Source organism: Solanum tuberosum, unplaced genomic scaffold (assembly GCF_000226075.1).
Source record: "Solanum tuberosum cultivar DM 1-3 516 R44 unplaced genomic scaffold, SolTub_3.0 scf00351, whole genome shotgun sequence".
Taxonomy (NCBI): domain Eukaryota; kingdom Viridiplantae; phylum Streptophyta; class Magnoliopsida; order Solanales; family Solanaceae; genus Solanum; species Solanum tuberosum.
In genome coordinates this window covers 425,937-438,331 of record NW_006239276.1, presented here as the reverse complement: position 1 = coordinate 438,331, position 12,395 = coordinate 425,937, and positions in this window count along the sequence as shown.

The following is a 12,395-nucleotide window of genomic DNA, read 5'->3' as shown; positions in this document are numbered from 1 at the left end:
TGGAAACAAAGAAGAATTGTTCATGGCTTATTTTGGGGAAAGTTTGATGGGAATTGCCTCAGAATGGTTCAAAGATCAAGATACTTCTAACTGGCATACATGGGATGATTTGGCTAGATGTTTTGTTCAACAGTACCAATATAATATTGACATCATGCCAGACCGTTCCTCACTTGCTAACATGAGGAAAAAGACTACTGAATTTTTTTTGTGAATATGCTATTAGGTGGAGAGAGCAAGCTGCTAGGGTTAAGCCACCAATGAAAGAGTCTGAAATGATTGATGTTTTCCTCCAAACGCAAGAACCAGACTACTTTCATTATTTACTTACCGTTGTTGGAAAAACATTCGCTGAAGTTATTAAGATTGGCGAAATGGTGGAAATTGGTATTAAGTCTGGAAAGATTATAAGTCAAACTGCTTTGAAAGCCACAACACAGGTGATTAGAAATGGATCGGAAAATCTTTGGGGAAAGAAAATGAAGGAGAATGTAGCAAATGTTGTGTCAGACACATAAAAAGGTCCAAGGGGTCCAATTTATCAATATGCACCACCTCAATTCCATCACTATCTCCCATGCAAGACACACAATACTATATTGTCCCACCTCAATATGCAGTCTATGGTGCACAACCATATGCATATCCACCAAACTATCCTCAATGGCAAACGCCAACACATCAAAATGTTCGTCCTTCTCCTCAAAATTTTCAAGCACCTTATAATCCCCGTCCAAAACATAGGTTTGAAGGAGGTCAAAGACCTGTGAACAATTTCAGACCAATTGGAGAGTCTTACACAAGTTTATTTGAGAAATTGAAATGTTTGAACATGATAGAGTCGATTTCTCAAAATTATGCAGATCCACGTTCAAAAGATTTCAATCCTGTAGCACGATGTGCATACCATTCTGATTCCCCAGGGCACAATACTGAAGATTGTCGAACTTTGAAAAGTGAGATGGAAAAAATGATCCAAGAAAAGATGATTGTGGTCCAAAATGATAACCCCACAAATGTTACTCAGAATCCTCTACCAGCACCTAATGATGTACATTTCATTGAGATGATAGTTGATGACAATTCTCTCAATTCTAAAGAAAAGACAATTGAAATTGGTGAAGCTTTCACGAAGGCAAACGTGCAAAAGAGTGGCTAAGAAGTCAAGTTTGGTGATTGAGAGATACTCTTCTTTTATCTAAAAAAGAGTGTATATATAGTTTATTTTGTTATCATTTCTGCTATGTAATTTATTTATTTTTAGTAAGTCAGACCTTTCTATCATTTCTCTTATGTGTCTGTTAGTCTTGTCGTAGTTTGGGTATCATAGAGTTATAACCTAAAGTTCTAGTTTATTGTCTTTTCATCAAGTCCTTTTATCTTAATATAATATTTTTTCCTCGTCACTTTGCCGTATTCTATTTAGCTTTCCACATATACACCTCTCTTTAAATTCAGATTATGTGAAATGATATGCAAGAGAAATTTGGTCAGTTCTTAAAATTATATCTAATCATGGAATGAATACACCAAATAAGTCAAAAAGAAAATATTTGAGGAAATGAATAAAGGACTTAAACACCTTGATACATCCTTTAGTATCGAAAATGGTTGAAAATATAGATATGGCATTTGTTGTCAAGAAGGTATTACTCAAACGTAAATTTCAAGCTGACAATTGGGACAAAATGATATATATATCCATCAATGCATATGTTACAAAGAGATATTGTATGATTTTCACTTCACATCTCAAAGGGCATGCTTGTATTTGTCATTTTTAATAATTGATATGACGAAGACATTTCATTCTACTATCCAAACACCGTGTAATCCTTTGATACCTTTTTTGAGCATTAATTTTATTCTCTTTCATAACCCTCTTTTGGAATCAAAATACAGTAAAAAAAGAAGAAGAAGAAAAGAATCATAAATTCTAAAAGGAAAGAAGAGAAGTCACAGAAAAGATTCAAGAAAAAAGAATTCAAAAAAAAAAGTTGAAAACAAAATCAATAACAATCGAAGAACAAACTTTCTGAACTACGTTCAACCTGATTCTTGCTTTGACAAGATACGTAGACAACCTTATTTTGAGGTTCGGTCCAACCAATAAAAAGGTCTAGAAAGTTCTCATCCCAAAAACTGGGGCAAAAATAATAATAATCATTATAGTTTATTATTATTATTATTATTTTATTATTAGCAAAAAAAAAAGTCGATTCCAAAAGTTGTAAGTCTTAACCCTGTTACCGCATTATATTTGAGCCTTCATGTCAATCATTTCTTTGTAACACTGTTCAAAAGCCACGTTCCAATCCAAATAACGACCTTCTGATTAATTTTAACAACGACAAGTCAAGCAAGCTTTCGATGTTGATTATCATATAAGGAAACATGTCATTTCACTCACATAAGGAGTGAAAAATGATGGAACCCTATCAATCATTGAATGCCCTTAGGAGAGATCATTAGAGTTGAGAGAAAGTGAAAAATGAGAGAGTCTTATTGGTGAAAACCCTCAAAGCACCGCAATACGATAGTGAGTGAGAGATAATAAAAAAGAGAGAGACTTGTTAGTGAAAACTTTTCGAGGCGCCACAAGTCAAGTGTTAGTCATAAATCTAGTGCAAAAGTTGGATTATAAAAGTCTGATTTCAAAGTTGAAAGTTTGACAAAGATGAAGTTTAGATTGATTGGACAGACCAGGCCATTTAATCCAAAATGCATGTCATGATCATTAGAATTGACACCACTATCAACAAAGTCCATTTATTATTATTTTTATTTTTATTTTTTTTCTTCTCAAAAGGGTCAAATATTAATTTTTGTGTTATTTTGTGTCACTCAACTCGATCTTGAGTTAGTCTTCATTAAGCAACCAGAAAATGATTTCAAAATTGCTATCATCTCTTCAATTGCACAAAACAAAGTTTGGACAGGACATCAATCGTGACATGATTCAAGAAATAGTGATATGCATAGTAACTTGTCAACAGTTGACAATTTATATGAATACAAGATTCAATTATTGTTGGAGGGTGAAAACAATATAACAAATCTGAAGTTTGAAGTTTTGAACAATTAGAGATGTTTTCAAGATTATCAAGGTGGGCTGATTAGCAAATGGAAACAACCTACCTCAGCTGATAAGGTTCAACTTTGCAATAAACAGAGCAATCATCTTCAAAACCAAGACCACAAATCAACCACCAATTTAAAACTCACAATTTATTTTATTTTTGCAATAGGAGGCTTATTGCTTAAATAGACATTGTTTCACATAATCAAAATTGGATAACAGAGTTACAATAACAACTTATCACCATTTTTATTCTTATGCTTGCATGAAACGTTATTTTTTATTTTCTCCTATGATAAACACTTTCTAGTCTGAGACTGTTATTTTTTATTTTCTCATAGGATAAACACTTCCTAGTCTGAGATATTTATTTTATTTTTTCCTAGGATAAATACTTTCTAGTTTGAGACTGTTATTTTTATTTTCTCCTAGGATAAACACTTCCTAGTCTGAGACTGTTATTTTTTATTTTCTCATAGGATAAACACTTCCTAGTTTGAGATATTTATTTTATTTTTTCCTAGGAAAAACACATCCTATTCTGAGACTGTTATTTTTTATTTTTTCATAGGATAAATACTTCCTAGTCTGAGATATTTATTTTATTTTCTCCTAGGATAAACACTTCCTAGTTTGAGACTGTTATTTTTATTTTCTCCTAGGATAAACACTTCCTAGTCTGAGATCATTATTTTTTTATTATTTTTCTCCTAGGATAAACACTTCCTAGTCTGAGATTGTTATTTTTTNAGTCTGAGACCGTTATTTTTCATTTTCTCCTAGGATAAACATTTCCTAGTCCGAGACGTTATTTTTATTTTATCCTGGGATAAGCACTTCCTATGTCTGAGACTGTTATTTTTCATTTTCTCCTAGGATAAACATTTCCTAGTCTGAGACTGTTATCTTTTACTTTCTCCTAGGATAAACACTTCCTGTTCTGAGACGTTATTTTTATTTTTCTCCTAGGATAAACACTTCCTAGTCTGAGACGTTATTTTTTTTCCTAGGATAAACACTTCCTAGTCTGAGTTTTTTTAAAAAAAAAATCACATTTGCTAATAACACACAAAAAAATTCCTGTGAAAACTGGGGAATTTTTTTTGTTTTTTCTTTTGTTTGTGAGGTTTTCAGGTTTCTTCAAGCGAAGCATGGATTTGAAATTCAAGAATAAGGTTTCAACTCTTTTCAGAATGATCAATCCCATGATAGCTAGAATCAGCTTCCTCAATGCATGTAGCAACCTGACTTCCTGACGTCTATTTCTATTCAACTTCTAATCAAGAAAACATGCAGTCATTCAAGAGCATTTTCAAATTGTCATTTTGAAGAGTGTCAAGAACTCACTCTAAGTGGCAAGTTAAGCATCGAATTCATTCAAGATCAAGATACTCACCAAAATCAAGGTGATATCTCAAATTCAAGACATAAGTGAAGAGTCAAGAGAAGTTGCATAGATAGGAGATTGTACTTTTATTTTCCTTTTGACTATTAGCTTTGATTTTCTTTTTATAAGGATAAGAACCGCGAATTGGAGCCTCACTCAATTTCCAACTCATCACCTCATCTCCTTGAACTACACGTGACGTAATTCCCTTATAACCCGGGTTATGTAGGATGTCCAAAATTAGGACTCGATCGCATATTTTTCTTTCAAATAAGAGTCTGGTCAAAACTTGTCACGTTGTCTACTTCTTTGTCTGCAAACTCTTCGTGTTTTCAGTCAAAGAGGGGCAAACTGTAGACACGTAGTTTTTGACGAACTTGATGTTTTACACAAATTTTAGTGGTTAAATATTTCTTTTACGTTTAAATTAAATATTTTGATTTTATCATATTTTAGTAAGTTTAGTGTAAAAAATATTTGAAAACCACAAAAATAGGGTCATGTTTTAAGTTACGTTTTGTTTTCAATTTATTCAAAAGAGAAGAAAATGTTCAAAAAATATATTTTTTCTTTTAATGTATATTTAATAAATAAACTAGTGTTTCTTAATTATATTTTTTTTAATTAGATATTTAACTTTTCTTAAATTTATATTAATTTAAAATAATTATTTAGTAATTATATTTATATATACCTACACACTACCCCACTACCCCACTTCCTAACAACACATCTACCCATTTCCCTCACACTACACACCCACACACACGTCTACACTTGCTACCTATACACAACATCATCAGCAAAACAGAAGAAGGAGGAGAAGATCAAAAATATTTTTATTTCCTACTCACCTCCACAAACACCAAAGCTACATACTACTATTACTACATACTTTCCAACGACAAACGCACAACAACACATAATACAAAAAAAAAACATTTTTTCTCTCCAAGCATACGCACACCATAAAAAAATAGCAATACAGCATTATACTCACCAAAAACAAACGCACAACAAAGGACAAAAGTGGAGTTTGAGGTTGAGTTACGTGATTTTCAGTTCGTGGTTCTTAATTGTGGTGTTTTTTTCTTTATGAATTACTTTTTACAAAAGGTAACACTTGATCTTCATTACATTATTTGATTTCATAATTATGCAAGATGTGGTTCCAATGTTATGAAGTTGTTTAAATTTATGTATGTTTAATTTTTGCATTATGATATGAAATAGACTGAATATTTTATATCATTAAATTTAGAGTAAAATTTATATAACATGTAATTATTCTTGCATGCTTTAAAGTATCATTTTTATCTTGTTCTTGATTAAAGGACGAAGCTTAATATTCTATGCTATGTAGTTAATAATATTTAGATGGAATTTAGTTCTAATAACTTAAGTTACTTTCCCACTTTGTATATTTAACAAAATTGTGTAGCGGAACTAGTTCTAATAAAATTATTAGAACTAGTTAGTTCTAATAAAATTATTAGAACTAGTTAGTTCTAATAAAATTATTAGAACTAGTTAGTTCTAATAAAATTATTAGAACTAGTTAGTTCTAATAAAATTATTAGAACTAGTTAGTTCTAATAAAATTATTAGAACTAGTTAGTTCTAATAAAATTATTAGAACTAGTTAGTTCTAATAAAATTATTAGAACTAGTTAGTTCTAATAAAATTATTAGAACTAGTTAGTTCTAATAAAATTATTAGAACTAGTTAGTTCTAATAAAATTATTAGAACTAGTTAGTTCTAATAAAATTATTAGAACTAGTTAGTTCTAATAAAATTATTAGAACTAGTTAGTTCTAATAAAATTATTAGAACTAGTTAGTTCTAATAAAATTATTAGAACTAGTTAGTTCTAATAAAATTATTAGAACTAGTTAGTTCTAATAAAATTATTAGAACTAGTTAGTTCTAATAAAATTATTAGAACTAGTTAGTTCTAATAAAATTATTAGAACTAGTTAGTTCTAATAAAATTATTAGAACTAGTTAGTTCTAATAACTTAAGTTACTTTCCCACTTCGTTCTTGTCTCTTTGCTACTAGTATGTGTTTATTATTTTTTTTAAAGAAGAATTAACATAAAAAGTAAAAGAAATTAAATCTACAACTTTCTTTCCATTTCTTTTAATGCAAAACCTTAAAAAAATTTCAATTAATTGGGTTATGTTGATCTTTATTTTTATTTGGAAAAAAAATAAAAAATAAAAATTTAAATAAAACGAACAGATCATTAAAAAGAAAGTAAAAATAAAATAAAATAAACATTTATAAAACGCAAAAACGGAAGAAACAAAAGATGAAAGTAATAAAAAGTAATAATAATAAAAAATAAAGAAAAGGTTAAAAAAATAGGGAAAACAAAAAACTTAACCAAATTTTTTTTTTAATAAAAAGTAAGAAGAAGAGAAACATTCTGTTAAACAAAAAAAAAATTAAAAAAAAGGGTAAGAAGAAAGAGAAACAGAATGTTTTTTTTAAAAGAAATCTACAAAAAAAACTACAAAATAACGTGCAAAAAAAAAAATGAAAACAAAAGATATTTATTTTCAAGAAATTGGTCTTAAGCTCTTTAACATTTTCTTTCTAAAACTAATCCTAAATCCCATAAAATTCTACCTCCTATTATAATTTAACTATCTATTTTTTAAATCCCACTAAAAAGACAATATTAAAATTCTCGAAACTCTAAAAATCTAAACATGACAATTTAATATTAAACAAAGAAAGCGGGACATAAGTAAATTTTCTAGGCTCATAAACATAATATATTCAAAATTAATTCAAGTCATGTAAAAGTCAATAAAACGACCGTGATGGAACCACAGGACTCGAGGGGTACCTTACACCTTCCCCTCGGTCAATAGAATTCCTTATCCAGATTTCTAATTCGCAGACCAATACAATAACGAGTCAAATTTCTTTTTGATTAGGGATTTACATAAGGTGACTTGGAACACCAAAACTCAATTCCAAGTGGCGACTCTGAATAATCAAAATAATCCCTCTTCAAAACGTCACTTTAATTGGAAAAACTCTGTTTTTCAAAACATTTCAATTTTCAAAAAAAATAGGGGTGTGACAAAGGTCACACTGAAAAATAAGTATCCTATTCCAAGGACAAATGACTTATTTGATCAACTCCAAGTTGCGAGTTTCTTCCCAAAGATTGATCTTTGATTGCGGAATCATCAATTAAGGGTAAGAGGAAGTGACATTCTAAAGACGACTTTTCAAATACGGTATGGTCACTATGAATTCTTGTTGATGCCATTTGGATTGAATAATGCCTCGACGGCTTTCATGGACCTTATGAATAGAGTGTTCAAGCAATATCTTGACATCTTCGTGATTGTGTTTATTCACGATATTTTGTCTTACTCACAAAGTGAGGAGGAGCATATTGATCATTTAAGGATAGTTTTGCAAATCTTCAAGGCCTGTCAATTATTTTCTCTATTTAGCAAGTGTGAGTTTTGGTTGAGGTCCGTTGAATTCCATGGACATATTGTATCTGATGAGGGTATCAAGGTTGATCCTTAGAAGGCTGAGATAGTAAAGAAATTTCCTAGACCTTTTCCCCTTGAGCAATTTGGAGTTTCTTGGATTTAGCCGGTTACTATAGAAGGCATGTGAAAGTATATTTGTTTATTGCTCCGCCTTTGACTACGTTGACTCAAACGAAGGTAAAATTTCAATTGTCAAAAACTTGTGAGAATCTTTTCCAAGAGTTGAAAGATAGAATCACTTCATCCTGTTCTGACAGTACCGAAAAGATCTAATGGTTTTGTGGTTTATAATGATGCTTCTTGGATTTCTCTTGGCTGTGTATTGATGCAACATAGGAAATATACTGCTTATGCTTTGAGGCAATTGAAGGTGCATGAAAGGAATTACCCGACTCATGATTTGGAGTTAGCCGTGGTGGTTTATGCTTTGAATACTTGGAGACATTATTTTAATGGTATTCATGTGGATGTGTTCACAAATCATAAGAGTTTGCAATATGTGTCCAAAAGAGATGGCTTAATTTGTTGAAAGATTACGGTATGCGTGTCCTTTATTGATAACACTCAAATATTCTCGTTAAAACCAATTAAAAGGGATAACTATCGTAGTCAATAATTTGGATTGTAAAATTGTTCATTTGTAATAGTAAAAACAAATGGGTGGATAATTCCATTAATTTAATAAAAGCTTGGTTTTCAATTGTCACGATTAAATTAGAATTTTGGAGAATTCAAGAGTTAACAAGCAATCTAGGGGTGCGGGGATTGAAAATTGATGTCACATAGGGGTAATTGTGTTGTTCTGTAGTGACGAACATTCATGAATAGGCTAGGTCATCTTTAATGACGCTAATCATCTTTCAATCTCAAAGCATCTATGCATAGAATCTCCTCTCGGTCTCATCTAAATGACTATCTAAACAACCCACAACCTTACTTTATTCTCACTTTCGATGCAGAAATAGGACAAATAGATCCGACCCATAACCTCTATTTTTATGCAAGTTAAAGACATCAATAAATTTCTAGTATTTGAATAATTACCCACTCGACTCAATCTCTTTTGAGCATCGACTATATATCGAAAGTAGAAATTAAGTTTGCAACCTTAACCCACAAATTAACCCCATGCTAATTAGCCAAAATTCATGTATGAACAATAGCAAAAAAGGAATAACACAATACCCAATAAAGTAAATCAACACTCAACCCCATATTTGAATCCCTAGATCTTGGGGTTTTAGCCACCCATCACAAAAAACAAAAAATATACCTTCCATAAACGCAACCATGGGTAACATGAAATTAAGCAATTACAAGTAAACCCACTTTGGATTGATTTTCAATTAATCAAATTCAAGAACAAAGTTGAAAAACCCCAAAAGCTAAAAAGTGTATTTCACAAAGGTCAAATATTCTCTCTCAAAATTCAAAATATTTCTCACTCTTTCTTAGTTTTTGAACTCCAATTTCTCTCTCCTTTGGGCTAATTATAGTTTCCCAAAATTTTCTCCAAAACCCAACGATCATCTCATTTGGCGACATAAGTCGGGATCATCGAGCTCATTCAACGAATTGCCTTTTGTTCTTCAACTCGCGTATTCATCCTCTAGACTTCACGTGTTTGCACCTGAGTCGACGAACTCGGCTGAGTCAGCCTTTCACATCACTGATTACCATCTTAGTTTGCCTTTCAAGCATTCAACTTTCTCCTTGCATTGCAATTTTCGGGGACAATTAGCAAGGTCGCCTTTCTCATTCAGCGTATCGCCTTCTCTGTTGGATTCACTGACCTGTTTCGATAGAAACTAGTGCTATTCACTGTCATTTTGGGTGAGTTCATGCTCACTAGGCGATCCACCCTTCTCGTTTTGTGATCAACAATTTATAGTTTGCACTTCTTTTTGCATTAGTGGCCATTCTTTCAAACATCAATCATTGCCTTGTCCATTTGCCTTAATAGCTGCAAATCATCAACTTTTCTTCAGAATAGGACAGAGTTAGGCATTGAGGACACTAATCATTGAGTTAAATGGACCTCAAATGAGTGCAAATCTACCACTCATCAACACCCCCAACTTAAAATTTTGCTTGACCTCAAGTAAATCAAGAACACAATTAGCTCAATAAGGGTGTCTACAACAAAAATCAATGAGATCTAACATGCAAGTGTCATCTAAGACTACTCTCAACCACATTCTACACTCAATCATGATAAAAAAAAAAGCTTCAAATGATGACTAGTCGGTCTCAAAACAAGCTCAAACTCACTTTAGTTTCTTGTCTAATGCAAGAACATGTTTCAATAAATGCATTCAAGTGCCCTCACATCAAGAATGATTCCATGCTCTCACAAACAAAATCAATTAAAGAATTAAGGAATCAATGCAACTCTCACTCTCTTAAAAGAGAAACACATGCAAGCTTGGTCTCATAGGTATGCCCATAATTTCCAATCATCACATAATCTAGTTTATGCGAGATCTCAAGGGTCTTTTAGGCTTGTAATGGGGCTGAGCGTTAAAGTATGGTCAATTTGGCTCGGCGACTTTACCTCTTCAAAGCATTGTTGCAATCATCTTCACCTCTTCGCAAGTTCTTTTCATTCTTTTTCATTTGAGACTTCAAACATTGACTTTTTACTCAATTTATTTGGAATCCCCTTTATTTCATCACTTCTCTTTTCCATTTTCATTTTTTCCAAAGCATTTTGATCACAATGACTCTTTTTCTCTTTCTTTATTTTATAAGGAGGGGTTTCTTCTTTTTGTAACAAACTTTAAAGTTGAGTCTCCTTTCATCTTTCTTTACCCTTCACTTGGCTTTCATTCCTCCTTCCTTTCTACGCCTTCAACTTAGTCTTTTGGCCTAAGCTGACTATTCAAACATAACAATGCTTCAAAAAGGATTGTAGGTGAGAAGGTAGGGACAATTTGGTTCAAGAGGTTTTCTTTTGGATTTGCCAACAAATGGATTAGGCTCAAATGGTGCCAAAATAGATGCACACCCTCACAAGGTAGTCGCAAAAGATTATGGACATTTGGGTTTCCTCTTTGAATTTTTGCCTAAGATCAAACCTCACATTAACCAAGATTTAAACAATTGGACTAACAAGGTAAATTCTTGAACTCCACATACATGATTTCAAGTAAGATCTCACCACACACGACACTTCGAAATACACTCATCTATCATATCCCAAAAATATCAAAAGTGTATGTGCGATGTTCATTGGAAGACTCACATCAAAACACAACTAGTCAACAAAAGATTCAAAGAGATCGCTCAAAAGTGCAATCACATTGATTTCATTCTCGCAACACCAACACTCTATATCATGCTCATCATGAGTACTATTCAAGGCATGGATATTGAACACAATTGATCCTCGAATCATTATCAATGAAAACTTCAAGAATTTAACGATTTTCAAAACTCATGGGGGGTTGCAAAATCAAGAGAGAAAAAAATAGATAAAAGAGATGCAGTCTGCCAAAAGAAGCACTGTAAAATAAACAAAAGTAAACTAATACAATCATCCAAAACTAAAAGTAACAAAATACAAGAATAAAGGGAATATTGACTAGAAGGCCCTCACCCCACCAAAAGTAAACAAGCAATGTCCTCAATGCGTTGCTAATAAAAGTACGGGAGTCTAAGATAGAAGGGTCCCCGTGAAAGGCTAAGCCTATAGAGCATTCTTATATGGGGTCTCTGGAAGGTAAACATCATATGAGGCATCAATGCTCGATAATAGGATCACTGGAAGTAGTAGTGAAGACTCAACTGGGGAATCGACTCCTGTCTCAACACTCGGAGGAATGGTGGAGTCTTAAGAGATTCCACTCGTACCAACCGTTGAAGTCTCCTGAAGGGATCTCTCCAGGGTCACCTGAAAAAATGACCTCCTCAGTCTCCTTCATTTTAGTCATAGTCTATACAATCCCATGCTCCTCGCTCCAGAACTCTTCCTTGTCTTTCTCCTTGTGAAAATCATCATCGATCCTCTCAACATCTCTATCTGCATCAATCTTAACACTCGCAGGTGTCTCAGGCTACACAATGGGAAGTGGCTCACTACTAGGCATTTGTGGTAGCCTAGAGGTAGGTGCATCCGGTAGGGGAACCTCGCCCAATAGCATCGATAAGTCGGTGGACTGCAATTGAGTTACCTCCGCTCGCAAGGTAGCAAGATCCTATCTCATGGTGCACCAGAACTACCATATGTCTTCTCCTGGACCTCTAATCCAGCGGTGAGATTATCCAACCTCACACCATGGCTCTCAATCTGCCCCTCGCATTTAACCACCATGTCCCTTAAATGAGATAAGGCCTTCTTGATTGCCCTATAAATAATTTTGGGCATTTATGTCTCAACCCGTGTGACTCTAACATCCGCTGACC